A 12,604-nucleotide genomic window follows, 5' to 3' on the forward strand; every position below is an offset into this window, starting at 1 on the left:
CAACGCGGCCAACACATACCAGGTTGCTGTACGCTTCTTTTTGCCTTCCCACTTGTCTTTCACACACCAGAGGGTGCCGTGCCTGCTCCACAAAAGACAGAGGAAAAGTGCCTTTTGTTTCTTCTGGTCTGATTGGATTGACTTTGATTATTGATTGATTGTGTTTCTTGCCACCCCTGTGCTCAGTATAATGGTGATGAGGCCTGATGTTTTATTTTATTTTTATTTTTGCTCCCACCAAGACCGCCTCCAGGTGCGTAACGGTCGGAGGAGGAATGGAAACGTACTCGCCACAAAGTGAGAAAATGTGTGGTGAAATTATGTAGAAACGCACATTTGCACAAAAAATAAAGGAAATTAAAGAGAAGTGAACTTTATGTGATGCAAAGCAAAAAATGTACCGAAGGGTTTTTTTTGGATAATAGAATACAGGCAGACGTGCTCGCCATGCACGCCGTGTGGTTCAAGCAAGACCGCAGCACCCGTCCTCGTTCGTCTAGGGCAGTATCTCGATGTAACGCGGCAAAGCCCGGGGGTCGATTCCCCGACGGGGAGTGCTTTGCGCTTTTCTTACTGTTGCTTTGTTTTTCGCTGGCCTCTAAAAGGAACAGGGTGCCTTCCACGGCATTCCCGTTTAAAAGGGGCCTTGCACAAGGACTTTCGCTTACGGGCCATACCACCCTGAAAACTGCCCGATCTCGTCGATCTCGGAAGCCAAGCAGGGTCGGGCCTGGTTAGTACTGGATGGTGACGCCCGGGGAATACAGGTGCTGTAGCTTTTTCTTTTGCCTCACTGTCTTCCACCCACCAGAGGGTGCTGTCGTGGTCAATACCAAGGGAGATTGCAAAACCCCGGGAGGAAAACCTACTTTTCATCACTAAACAAGAGGACAAAATGCAATGCTCAAACCCGAAGTACGTTTAAACAACCTGGGTGGAACAGCCCTAAGATGGTAATACAACTTAAAAGTGCCTTTGTCTTCTTTGGGTCTGCTGATTGCTTGACTTTGATTGTTGATGGTGTGTTTCTTCAGCCACCCCGGTGCTCATGCTATAATGGTGATGATGACTTGAGGTTTTTATTATTTATTTTTGCTCAATCCAAGACCGCTTCCCCGGTGATTAACGTCGCGGAAACGACTCTGCACAAGTGAAGAAATGTGTGAACTTATTAGAAAAACGCACCATGCACAAATAAAGGAAATTAATGAGAAGTGAACCTTTTGTGAGGCAAACGGCAAAAAATGTACCGAAGGGTTTTTTGGATAATACAATCCCGGCAAGAGTGCTCGCAATGGGCAGCCCGTGGTAAAGCAAGACACGCAGCACCGGGTCCTCGTTAGTATATTGGACAGTATCTCCGCCTGTCACGCGGCAGACCGGGTCGATTCCCGACGGGCAGTGCTTTTGCCGCTTTTTACTGCTTGCTTCTTGTTTTTCTATGGCTCTTAAAAGACAGGTGCCTTCCACGGCATTCAACGTTTAAAAGGCGGCCTTGCAAAAACAGAGATTTCGCTTACGGCCCCATACCACCTGAACAAGCCCGATTCTCGTCCGAGTCGGAAGCCAAGCCGGGGCGGGCCCTGGTAGTACTTGGATGGGAGACGCCTGGGTAATACCAGGTGCGTAAGCTTTTTCTCTTTTGCCTCCCTTGTCTTTCACCCCCAGAGGGTGCTGTCGGCTGGTCAATACCAAGGTCGAGATTGCCCAAACCACGGGTAGGAGGAAACATTACTTTTCATCACAACCCAGAGCCCAATAATAAATGCTGACTCTTTGCCACAAAGGATCAACAGGGTCTTTCCCGCTGTCATTCAGACAAATGCAGCGACAAAACCTGTATCCGTGGTCCGGCTGTGACGACCGTTAACGTTGCAGTTGGAGGTGGTCAGAGAGACGTGATTCCTTGTGCTCCACTACATTGACGTGATGGAAGTCAACGAGGCCAACACTACCAGGTGCTGTAGAGCTTTCTCTTTTGCCTCCACTTGTTTCTTTTACCACACACCAGCGGGTGGGGTGCCGTAGCTGCTCCACAAAAGACAGAGAAAGTGCTTTGTTTCTTCTGGTCTGATTGATTGACTTTGATTGATTGATTGATGTGTTTCTTTAGCCACCCCTGTGCTCATGTATAATGGTGATGATGACTTGAGGTTTTATTTATTTATTTTGCTCCCATCCAAGACCGCCTTCCCAGGTGCGTTAACGGTCGAGGAAACGACTCGCCACAAGTGAAGAAATGTGTGAAATTATGTAGAAAAGCACCATTGCACAATAAAGGAATTAAAGAGAAGTGAACTTTTGTGAGGCAAACGCAAAAAATGTTACCGAAGGGTTTTTGGATAATACAATACCGGCAAGAGTGCTCGCAATGGCACGCCGTGGTCAAGCAAGACAGCAGCACCCGTCCTCGTTAGTATAGGGACAGTATCTCCGCCTGTAACGCGGAAAAGACCGGGGTCGATTCCCCGACGGGGAGTGCTTTGCGCTTTTCTTACTGCTTGCTTTTGTTTTTCTATGGCCTCTAAAAGACAGGTGCCTTCCACGGCATCCCGTTTAAAAGGGGCCTTGGCAAAAGAGACTTTCGCTTACGGCCATACCACCCTGAACACGCCCGATCTCGTCGATCTCGGAAGCCAAGCAGGGTCGGGCCTGGTTAGTACTTGGATGGGAGACCGCCTGGGAATACCAGGTGCTGTAAGCTTTTCTCTTTTGCCTCCACTTGTCTTTACACACACCAGAGGGTGCTGTCGCTGGTTCAATACCAAGGGAGATTCCAAACACAGGGAGGAAACATACTTTTCATCACTAAACAAGAGACAAACATGGCAATGCTCAAACCCGAAGGTACGTTTAAACAACCTGGGTGGAAAGCCCTGAAGATGGTAATACAACTTACAGTTGCTTTGTTTCTTCTGGTCTGATTGATTGACTTTGATTGATTGATTGATGTGTTTCTTTAGCCACCCCTGTGCTCATGTATAATGGTGATGATGACTTGAGGTTTTTATTATTTATTTTTGCTCCCATCCAAGACCGCCTTCCCAGGTGCGTAACGGTCGAGGAAACGACTCGCCACAAGTGAAGAAATGTGTGAAATTATGTAGAAACGCACCATTGCACAATAAAGGAAATTAAAGAGAAGTGAACTTTTGTGAGGCAAACGCAAAAAATGTACCGAAGGGTTTTTTGGATAATACAATACCGGCAAGAGTGCTCGCAATGGCACGCCGTGGTCAAGCAAGACAGCAGCACCGTCCTCGTTAGTATAGTGGACAGTATCTCCGCCTGTCACGCGGAAGACCGGGGTCGATTCCCCGACGGGCAGTGCTTTGCGCTTTTCTTACTGCTTGCTTTGTTTTTCTATGGCCTCTAAAAGACAGGTGCCTTCCACGGCATCCCGTTTAAAAGGGGCCTTGGCAAAAGAGACTTTCGCTTACGGCCATACCACCCTGAACACGCCCGATCTCGTCCGATCTCGGAAGCCAAGCAGGGTCGGGCCTGGTTAGTACTTGGATGGGAGACCGCCTGGGAATACCAGGTGCTGTAAGCTTTTCTCTTTTGCCTCCACTTGTCTTTCCACCCACCAGAGGGTGCTGTCGCTGGTTCAATACCAAGGGAGATTGCAAAACACCGGGAGGAAACATACTTTTCATCACTAAACAAGAGACAAATACATAAATGCTGAATATTTGCACCAAGGAAACAGGGATATTTCAGCTGTCAGTTCAGACCAAATGCAGCGAAAAAACCTGTCATCCGTGGTCCAGCTGTGACGACCGTTCAACGTTGCCAGTTGGAGGTGGTCAGAGAGAAGTGATCTCCTTTGTGCTCCACTACATTGACGTGATGGAAGTCAACGAGGCCAACAAATACCAGGTGCTGTAAGCTTTTCTCTTTTGCCTCCACTTGTCTTTACACACACCAGAGGGTGCCGTAGCTGCTCCACAAAAGACAGAGAAAGTGCTTTGTTTCTTCTGGTCTGATTGATTGACTTTGATTGATTGATTGATGTGTTTCTTTAGCCACCCCTGTGCTCATGTATAATGGTGATGATGACTTGAGGTTTTTATTTATTTATTTTTGCTCCCATCCAAGACCGCCTTCCCAGGTGCGTAACGGTCGAGGAAACGACTCGCCACAAGTGAAGAAATGTGTGAAATTATGTAGAAACGCACCATTGCACAAATAAAGGAAATTAAAGAGAAGTGAACTTTTGTGAGGCAAACGCAAAAAATGTACCGAAGGGTTTTTTGGATAATACAATACCGGCAGGAGTGCTCGCAATGGCACGCCGTGGTCAAGCAAGACAGCAGCACCCGTCCTCGTTAGTATAGTGGACAGTATCTCCGCCTGTCACGCGGAAGACCGGGGTCGATTCCCCGACGGGGAGTGCTTTGCGCTTTTCTTACTGCTTGCTTTTGTTTTTCTATGGCCTCTAAAAGACAGGTGCCTTCCACGGCATCCCGTTTAAAAGGGGCCTTGGCAAAAGAGACTCTCGCTTACGGCCATACCACCCTGAACACGCCCGATCTCGTCCGATCTCGGAAGCCAAGCAGGGTCGGGCCTGGTTAGTACTTGGATGGGAGACCGCCTGGGAATACCAGGTGCTGTAAGCTTTTCTCTTTTGCCTCCACTTGTCTTTACACACACCAGAGGGTGCTGTCGCTGGTTCAATACCAAGGGAGATTCCAAAACACAGGGAGGAAACATACTTTTCATCACTAAACAAGAGACAAACATGGCAATGCTCAAACCCGAAGGTACGTTTAAACAACCTGGGTGGAAAGCCCTGAAGATGGTAATACAACTTACAGTTGCTTTGTTTCTTCTGGTCTGATTGATTGACTTTGATTGATTGATTGATGTGTTTCTTTAGCCACCCCTGTGCTCATGTATAATGGTGATGATGACTTGAGGTTTTTATTTATTTATTTTTGCTCCCATCCAAGACCGCCTTCCCAGGTGCGTAACGGTCGAGGAAACGACTCGCCACAAGTGAAGAAATGTGTGAAATTATGTAGAAACGCACCATTGCACAAATAAAGGAAATTAAAGAGAAGTGAACTTTTGTGAGGCAAACGCAAAAAATGTACCGAAGGGTTTTTTGGATAATACAATACCGGCAAGAGTGCTCGCAATGGCACGCCGTGGTCAAGCAAGACAGCAGCACCGTCCTCGTTAGTATAGTGGACAGTATCTCCGCCTGTCACGCGGAAGACCGGGGTCGATTCCCCGACGGGCAGTGCTTTGCGCTTTTCTTACTGCTTGCTTTTGTTTTTCTATGGCCTCTAAAAGACAGGTGCCTTCCACGGCATCCCGTTTAAAAGGGGCCTTGGCAAAAGAGACTTTCGCTTACGGCCATACCACCCTGAACACGCCCGATCTCGTCCGATCTCGGAAGCCAAGCAGGGTCGGGCCTGGTTAGTACTTGGATGGGAGACCGCCTGGGAATACCAGGTGCTGTAAGCTTTTCTCTTTTGCCTCCACTTGTCTTTCCACCCACCAGAGGGTGCTGTCGCTGGTTCAATACCAAGGGAGATTGCAAAACACCGGGAGGAAACATACTTTTCATCACTAAACAAGAGACAAATACATAAATGCTGAATATTTGCACCAAGGAAAACAGGGATATTTCAGCTGTCAGTTCAGACCAAATGCAGCGAAAAAACCTGTCATCCGTGGTCCAGCTGTGACGACCGTTCAACGTTGCCAGTTGGAGGTGGTCAGAGAGAAGTGATCTCCTTTGTGCTCCACTACATTGACGTGATGGAAGTCAACGAGGCCAACAAATACCAGGTGCTGTAAGCTTTTCTCTTTTGCCTCCACTTGTCTTTACACACACCAGAGGGTGCCGTAGCTGCTCCACAAAAGACAGAGAAAGTGCTTTGTTTCTTCTGGTCTGATTGATTGACTTTGATTGATTGATTGATGTGTTTCTTTAGCCACCCCTGTGCTCATGTATAATGGTGATGATGACTTGAGGTTTTTATTTATTTATTTTTGCTCCCATCCAAGACCGCCTTCCCAGGTGCGTAACGGTCGAGGAAACGACTCGCCACAAGTGAAGAAATGTGTGAAATTATGTAGAAACGCACCATTGCACAAATAAAGGAAATTAAAGAGAAGTGAACTTTTGTGAGGCAAACGCAAAAAATGTACCGAAGGGTTTTTGGATAATACAATACCGGCAGGAGTGCTCGCAATGGCACGCCGTGGTCAAGCAAGACAGCAGCACCCGTCCTCGTTAGTATAGTGGACAGTATCTCCGCCTGTCACGCGGAAGACCGGGGTCGATTCCCCGACGGGGAGTACTTTGCGCTTTTCTTGCTGCTTGCTTTTGTTTTTCTATGGCCTCTAAAAGACAGGTGCCTTCCACGGCATCCCGTTTAAAAGGGGCCTTGGCAAAAGAGACTCTCGCTTACGGCCATACCACCCTGAACACGCCCGATCTCGTCCGATCTCGGAAGCCAAGCAGGGTCGGGCCTGGTTAGTACTTGGATGGGAGACCGCCTGGGAATACCAGGTGCTGTAAGCTTTTCTCTTTTGCCTCCACTTGTCTTTACACACACCAGAGGGTGCTGTCGCTGGTTCAATACCAAGGGAGATTCCAAAACACAGGGAGGAAACATACTTTTCATCACTAAACAAGAGACAAACATGGCAATGCTCAAACCCGAAGGTACGTTTAAACAACCTGGGTGGAAAGCCCTGAAGATGGTAATACAACTTACAGTTGCTTTGTTTCTTCTGGTCTGATTGATTGACTTTGATTGATTGATTGATGTGTTTCTTTAGCCACCCCTGTGCTCATGTATAATGGTGATGATGACTTGAGGTTTTTATTTATTTATTTTTGCTCCCATCCAAGACCGCCTTCCCAGGTGCGTAACGGTCGAGGAAACGACTCGCCACAAGTGAAGAAATGTGTGAAATTATGTAGAAACGCACCATTGCACAAATAAAGGAAATTAAAGAGAAGTGAACTTTTGTGAGGCAAACGCAAAAAAATGTACCGAGGGTTTTTTGGATAATACAATACCGGCAAGAGTGCTCGCAATGGCACGCCGTGGTCAAGCAAGACAGCAGCACCGTCCTCGTTAGTATAGTGGACAGTATCTCCGCCTGTCACGCGGAAGACCGGGTCGATTCCCGACGGGCAGTGCTTTGCGCTTTTCTTACTGCTTGCTTTTGTTTTCTATGGCCTCTAAAAGACAGGTGCCTTCCACGGCATCCCGTTTAAAAGGGGCCTTGGCAAAAGAGACTTTCGCTTACGGCCATACCACCCTGAACACGCCCGATCTCGTCCGATCTCGGAAGCCAAGCAGGGTCGGGCCTGGTTAGTACTTGGATGGGAGACCGCCTGGGAATACCAGGTGCTGTAAGCTTTTCTCTTTTGCCTCCACTTGTCTTTCCACCCACCAGAGGGTGCTGTCGCTGGTTCAATACCAAGGGAGATTGCAAAACACCGGGAGGAAACATACTTTTCATCACTAACAAGAGACAAATACATAAATGCTGATATTTGCACCAAGGAAAACAGGGATAGTTTCAGCTGTCAGTTCAGACCAAATGCAGCGAAAAAACCTGTCATCCGTGGTCAGCTGTGACGACCGTTCAACGTTGCAGTTGGAGGTGGTCAGAGAGAAGTGATCTCCTTTGTGCTCCATACATTGACGTGATGGAAGTCAACGAGGCCAACAAATACCAGGTGCTGTAAGCTTTTCTCTTTTGCCTCCACTTGTCTTTACACACACCAGAGGGTGCCGTAGCTGCTCCACAAAAGCCAGAGAAAGTGCTTTGTTTCTTCTGGTCTGATTGATTGACTTTGATTGATTGATTGATGTGTTTCTTTAGCCACCCCTGTGCTCATGTATAATGGTGATGATGACTTGAGGTTTTTATTTATTTATTTTTGCTCCCATCCAAGACCGCCTTCCCATGTGCGTAACGGTCGAGGAAACGACTCGCCACAAGTGAAGAAATGTGTGAAATTATGTAGAAACGCACCATTGCACAAATAAAGGAAATTAAAGAGAGTGAACTTTTGTGAGGCAAACGCAAAAAATGTACCGAAGGGTTTTTTGATAATACAATACCGGCAAGAGTGCTCGCAATGGCACGCCGTGGTCAAGCAAGACAGCAGCACCCGTCCTCGTTAGTATAGTGGACAGTATCTCCGCCTGTAACGCGGAAGACCGGGGTCGATTCCCGACGGGGAGTGCTTTGCGCTTTTCTTACTGCTTGCTTTTGTTTTTCTATGGCCTCTAAAAGACAGGTGCCTTCCACGGCATCCCTGTTTAAAAAGGGGCCTTGGCAAAAGAGACTTTCGCTTACGGCCATACCACCCTGACACGCCTGATTCGTCCGATCTCGGAAGCCAGCAGGGTCGGGCCTGGTTAGTACTTGGATGGGAGACCGCCTGGGAATACCAGGTGCTGTAAGCTTTTCTCTTTTTGCCTCCACTTGTCTTTCACACACCAGAGGGTGCTGTCGCTGGTTCAATACCAAGGGAGATTCCAAAACACAGGGAGGAACATACTTTCATCACTAAACAAGAGACAAACATGGCATTCATTGCTCAACCCAAGGTACGTTTAAACAACCTTGTGGAAAGCCCTGAAGATTGGTATACAACTTACAGTTGCTTTGTTTCTTCTGGTCTGATTGATTGACTTTGATTGATTGATTGATGTGGTTTCTTAGCCACCCGGTGCTCATGTATAATGGTGATGATGACTTGAGGTTTTTATTTATTTATTTTGCTCCCATCCAAGACGCCTTCCCAGGTGCGTAACGGTCGAGGAAACGACTCGCCACAAGTGAAGAAATGTGTGAAATTATGTAAGAAACGCACCATTGCACAAATAAAGGAAATTAAGAGAAGTGAACTTTTGTGAGGCAAACGCAAAAAATGTACCGAAGGGTTTTTTGGATAATACAATACCGGCAAGAGTGCTCGCAATGGCACGCCGTGGTCAAGCAAGACAGCAGCACCGTTCCTCGTTAGTATAGTGGACAGTATCTCCGCCTGTCACGCGGAAAGACCGGGGTCGATTCCCCGACGGGCAGTGCTTTGCGCTTTTCTTACTGCTTGCTTTTGTTTTTCTATGGCCTCTAAAAGACAGGTGCCTTCCACGGCATCCCGTTTAAAAGGGGCCTTGGCAAAAGAGACTTTCGCTTACGGCCATACCACCCTGAACACGCCCGATCTCGTCCGATCTCGGAAGCCAAGCAGGGTCGGGCCTGGTTAGTACTTGGATGGGAGACCGCCTGGGAATACCAGGTGCTGTAAGCTTTTCTCTTTTGCCTCCACTTGTCTTTCCACCCACCAGAGGGTGCTGTCGCTGGTTCAATACCAAGGGAGATTGCAAAACACCGGGAGGAAACATACTTTTCATCACTAAACAAGAGACAAATACATAAATGCTGAATATTTGCACCAAGGAAAACAGGGATATTTCAGCTGTCAGTTCAGACCAAATGCAGCGAAAAAACCTGTCATCCGTGGTCCAGCTGTGACGACCGTTCAACGTTGCCAGTTGGAGGTGGTCAGAGAGAAGTGATCTCCTTTGTGCTCCACTACATTGACGTGATGGAAGTCAACGAGGCCAACAAATACCAGGTGCTGTAAGCTTTTCTCTTTTGCCTCCACTTGTCTTTACACACACCAGAGGGTGCCGTAGCTGCTCCACAAAAGACAGAGAAAGTGCTTTGTTTCTTCTGGTCTGATTGATTGACTTTGATTGATTGATTGATGTGTTTCTTTAGCCACCCCTGTGCTCATGTATAATGGTGATGATGACTTGAGGTTTTTATTTATTTATTTTTGCTCCCATCCAAGACCGCCTTCCCAGGTGCGTAACGGTCGAGGAAACGACTCGCCACAAGTGAAGAAATGTGTGAAATTATGTAGAAACGCACCATTGCACAAATAAAGGAAATTAAAGAGAAGTGAACTTTTGTGAGGCAAACGCAAAAAATGTACCGAAGGGTTTTTTGGATAATAGAATACCGGCAAGAGTGCTTCGCAATGGCACGCCGTGGTCAAGCAAGACAGCAGCACCCGTCCTCGTTAGTATAGTGGACAGTATCTCCGCCTGTAACGCGGAAGACCGGGGTCGATTCCCCGACGGGGAGTGCTTTGCGCTTTTCTTACTGCTTGCTTTTGTTTTTCTATGGCCTCTAAAAGACAGGTGCCTTCCACGGCATCCCGTTTAAAGGGGCCTTGGCAAAAGAGACTTTCGCTTACGGCCATACCACCCTGAACACGCCCGATCTCGTCCGATCTCGGAAGCCAAGCAGGGTCGGGCCTGGTTAGTACTTGGATGGGAGACCGCCTGGGAATACCAGGTGCTGTAAGCTTTTCTCTTTTGCCTCCACTTGTCTTTCCACCCACCAGAGGGTGCTGTCGCTGGTTCAATACCAAGGGAGATTGCAAAACACAGGGAGGAAACATACTTTTCATCCTAAACAAGAGACAAACATGGCAATGCTCAAAAACCCGAAGGTAGTTTAACAACATGGTGGAAAGCCCGAAAGGTAATCAACTTACAGTTGCTTGTTTCTTTGGTCTGATTGATTGAACTTTGATTGATTGATTGATGTGTTCATTTAGCCACCCCTGTGCTCATGTAGAATGGTGATGATGATTGAAGGTTTGTATGTATTTATTTTTGCCCCTCCAAACCGCCTTCCAAGGTGCGTAACGGTCGAGGAACGCTCGACAAGTGAAGAATGGATGAAATTATGAGAAACGCACCATTGCCAATAAAGGAAATTAAAGAGAAGTGAAACTTTTTGTGAGGCAAACGCAAAAAGTACAAGGTTTTTTGGATAATACTACCGCGCAAGAGGGCTGCGCAATGGCACGCCGGGGCAGCAGACAGCAGCACCGTCCGCGTTATTATATGGAAGTATCTCCGCCGGCACGCGAAGACCGGGTCGATTCCCCGACCAGTTGCGTTGGCGCTTGTCTTACTGCGTTCGTTTGTTTTTTTCTCTATGGCCTCCTAAAGACAGGGGCCTTCCACGGCGCCGTTTAAAAGGCCGGCAAAAGAGACTTGCGCTTACTCCATACCACCCGGAACACACGCCCGATCTTCGGCCGATCTCGGAAGCCAAGCATGGTCAGGCCTGGTGAGTAACTTGAATGGGAAAGAGACCGCCTGGGAATACAGGGTGCTAAGCTTTTACTCTTTTGCCGTCCACTTGGGCGTTCCCCCCACCAGAGGTGCTGTGCGGGGTCAATACCAAGGAATGCAAACAACCCGGGAGGAAACATACTGTCATCACTAACCAGAGACAATACATAAATGCTGAATATTTGCATCTTGTCACCAAGAAAACAGGGATATTTCAGCTGTCATTCAACCAAAATGCAGCAAAAAACCTGTCAGCCGGGGTCCATCGGTGACGGACCGTCAACTTGCCAGTTGGGAAGGTGGTCAGAAGAATGTCGCCTTTGGTGCTCCCTGACATTAAGTGATGGAGTCAACGAAAGGCCACAATACCAGGTGCTGTGCTGTCTCTTTTGCCGCCACTTCCGTTACACACAACAGAGGGTGCCGTAGCTGCGCCACAAAGACAAGAAAGTGCTGTGTGTTTATGTCACCCCCCACCCCCCCGTGGGCGGATTGATTGACTGTGAATTGATTTGTTGATGTGGTTTTCTTAGATAGCCACCCCGGTGCTCATGATATGGGATGAACGTGATGTTTTTAATTGATGTAGTTTTTGCGCCCACCATCCAAACCCCCGCCTTCCCAGGGGCGTAACGGTCGAGGAAACGACTCGACCAAGTGAAGAAATGTGTGATTATTAGAAAAACGCAAAAAAACCATTGCAAACAAATAAAGGGAAATTAAAGAGAAGGGAACTTTTGTGAGGCAAACGCAAAAATGTACCGAAGGAGTTTTTTTTTGCTTTTGATTAGAATAACGGCAAGAGGGCTCGGCAATGGGCACGCCTGGTCAGCACGCGCACACCCTCCTCGTTAGTATAGTGGACATATCCCCGCCTGAACGGCGAAAGACACCGGGGTCCGATGCCCAGACGGGGAGTGCTTTGCGCTTTTCGTACTGCTTGCTCTTGGTTTTGTCTATGGCCTCTAAAAGACAGGTGCCTTCCACGGCATCCCTTTAAAGGCCTTGGCAAAGAAAACCTTTCGCTTACGGGCCATACCACAACCCTGAACACGCCCATCTCGCGTCCGTCTCAAACCAAGCAAGGTCGGGCCGGGTGAGCACTTGAATGGGGAGACCGACTGGAATACAGTGCGGTAGCTTTTCTCTTGTGCCTCAATTGTCTTTAACACACGACCAGAGGTGGCTGCGCTGTTCAATACAAGGATATTCCAAACACAGGGAGGAAACATACGGTTCATCAACGTAACATAGACAACAGGGCAATGCTCCACCCGCGAAGGTACGTTTAAACAACTGGGTTGAAAGCCCTGAAGATGGTCAGACAACTTATACAGTTGCTTTGTGTTTCTTCTGTCTGATTATTACTTTGAATGATTGTTGAATGTGGGTTTCTTGTAGCCACCCTTGCGCATGTATAATGGGTGATGATGACTGAGGTTTTTATTTATTTTTTTTTT

At 47.7% G+C, this 12,604-nt stretch overlaps 11 non-coding genes and 1 pseudogene across 11 annotated transcripts; all 12 read left to right on the forward strand.

Annotated features, from left to right (window-relative positions):
* The first annotated feature begins 2,586 nt into the window (after window positions 1-2,586).
* Window positions 2,587-2,704, forward strand: LOC113173889. The gene has a single exon (XR_003299859.1). It is a non-coding gene; the product is annotated as a 5S ribosomal RNA (ribosomal RNA).
* A 730-nt stretch (window positions 2,705-3,434) lies between these two features.
* Window positions 3,435-3,553, forward strand: LOC113173886. The gene has a single exon (XR_003299856.1). It is a non-coding gene; the product is annotated as a 5S ribosomal RNA (ribosomal RNA).
* Window positions 3,554-4,322: 769 nt separating this feature from the next.
* On the forward strand, window positions 4,323-4,393 carry trnad-guc. The gene has a single exon. It is a non-coding gene; the product is annotated as a tRNA-Asp (tRNA).
* Window positions 4,394-4,500: 107 nt separating this feature from the next.
* Window positions 4,501-4,619, forward strand: LOC113173891. Its single transcript, XR_003299860.1, has one exon. It is a non-coding gene; the product is annotated as a 5S ribosomal RNA (ribosomal RNA).
* Window positions 4,620-5,353: 734 nt separating this feature from the next.
* On the forward strand, window positions 5,354-5,472 carry LOC113173892. Its single transcript, XR_003299861.1, has one exon. It is a non-coding gene; the product is annotated as a 5S ribosomal RNA (ribosomal RNA).
* Window positions 5,473-6,241: 769 nt separating this feature from the next.
* Window positions 6,242-6,312, forward strand: trnad-guc. The gene has a single exon. It is a non-coding gene; the product is annotated as a tRNA-Asp (tRNA).
* A 107-nt stretch (window positions 6,313-6,419) lies between these two features.
* On the forward strand, window positions 6,420-6,538 carry LOC113173893. The gene has a single exon (XR_003299862.1). It is a non-coding gene; the product is annotated as a 5S ribosomal RNA (ribosomal RNA).
* Window positions 6,539-7,269: 731 nt separating this feature from the next.
* LOC113173894 lies at window positions 7,270-7,388 on the forward strand. Its single transcript, XR_003299863.1, has one exon. It is a non-coding gene; the product is annotated as a 5S ribosomal RNA (ribosomal RNA).
* Window positions 7,389-8,331: 943 nt separating this feature from the next.
* On the forward strand, window positions 8,332-8,447 carry LOC113173890 (annotated as a pseudogene).
* A 732-nt stretch (window positions 8,448-9,179) lies between these two features.
* Window positions 9,180-9,298, forward strand: LOC113173887. The gene has a single exon (XR_003299857.1). It is a non-coding gene; the product is annotated as a 5S ribosomal RNA (ribosomal RNA).
* A 771-nt stretch (window positions 9,299-10,069) lies between these two features.
* Window positions 10,070-10,140, forward strand: trnay-gua. Its single transcript has one exon. It is a non-coding gene; the product is annotated as a tRNA-Tyr (tRNA).
* A 106-nt stretch (window positions 10,141-10,246) lies between these two features.
* Window positions 10,247-10,365, forward strand: LOC113173888. Its single transcript, XR_003299858.1, has one exon. It is a non-coding gene; the product is annotated as a 5S ribosomal RNA (ribosomal RNA).
* The last annotated feature ends 2,239 nt before the right edge of the window (window positions 10,366-12,604 follow it).

This window comes from Anabas testudineus, unplaced genomic scaffold (genome assembly GCF_900324465.2).
Source record: "Anabas testudineus unplaced genomic scaffold, fAnaTes1.2 Contig208arrow_ctg1, whole genome shotgun sequence".
NCBI classification, from domain to species: Eukaryota; Metazoa; Chordata; class Actinopteri; order Anabantiformes; family Anabantidae; genus Anabas; species Anabas testudineus.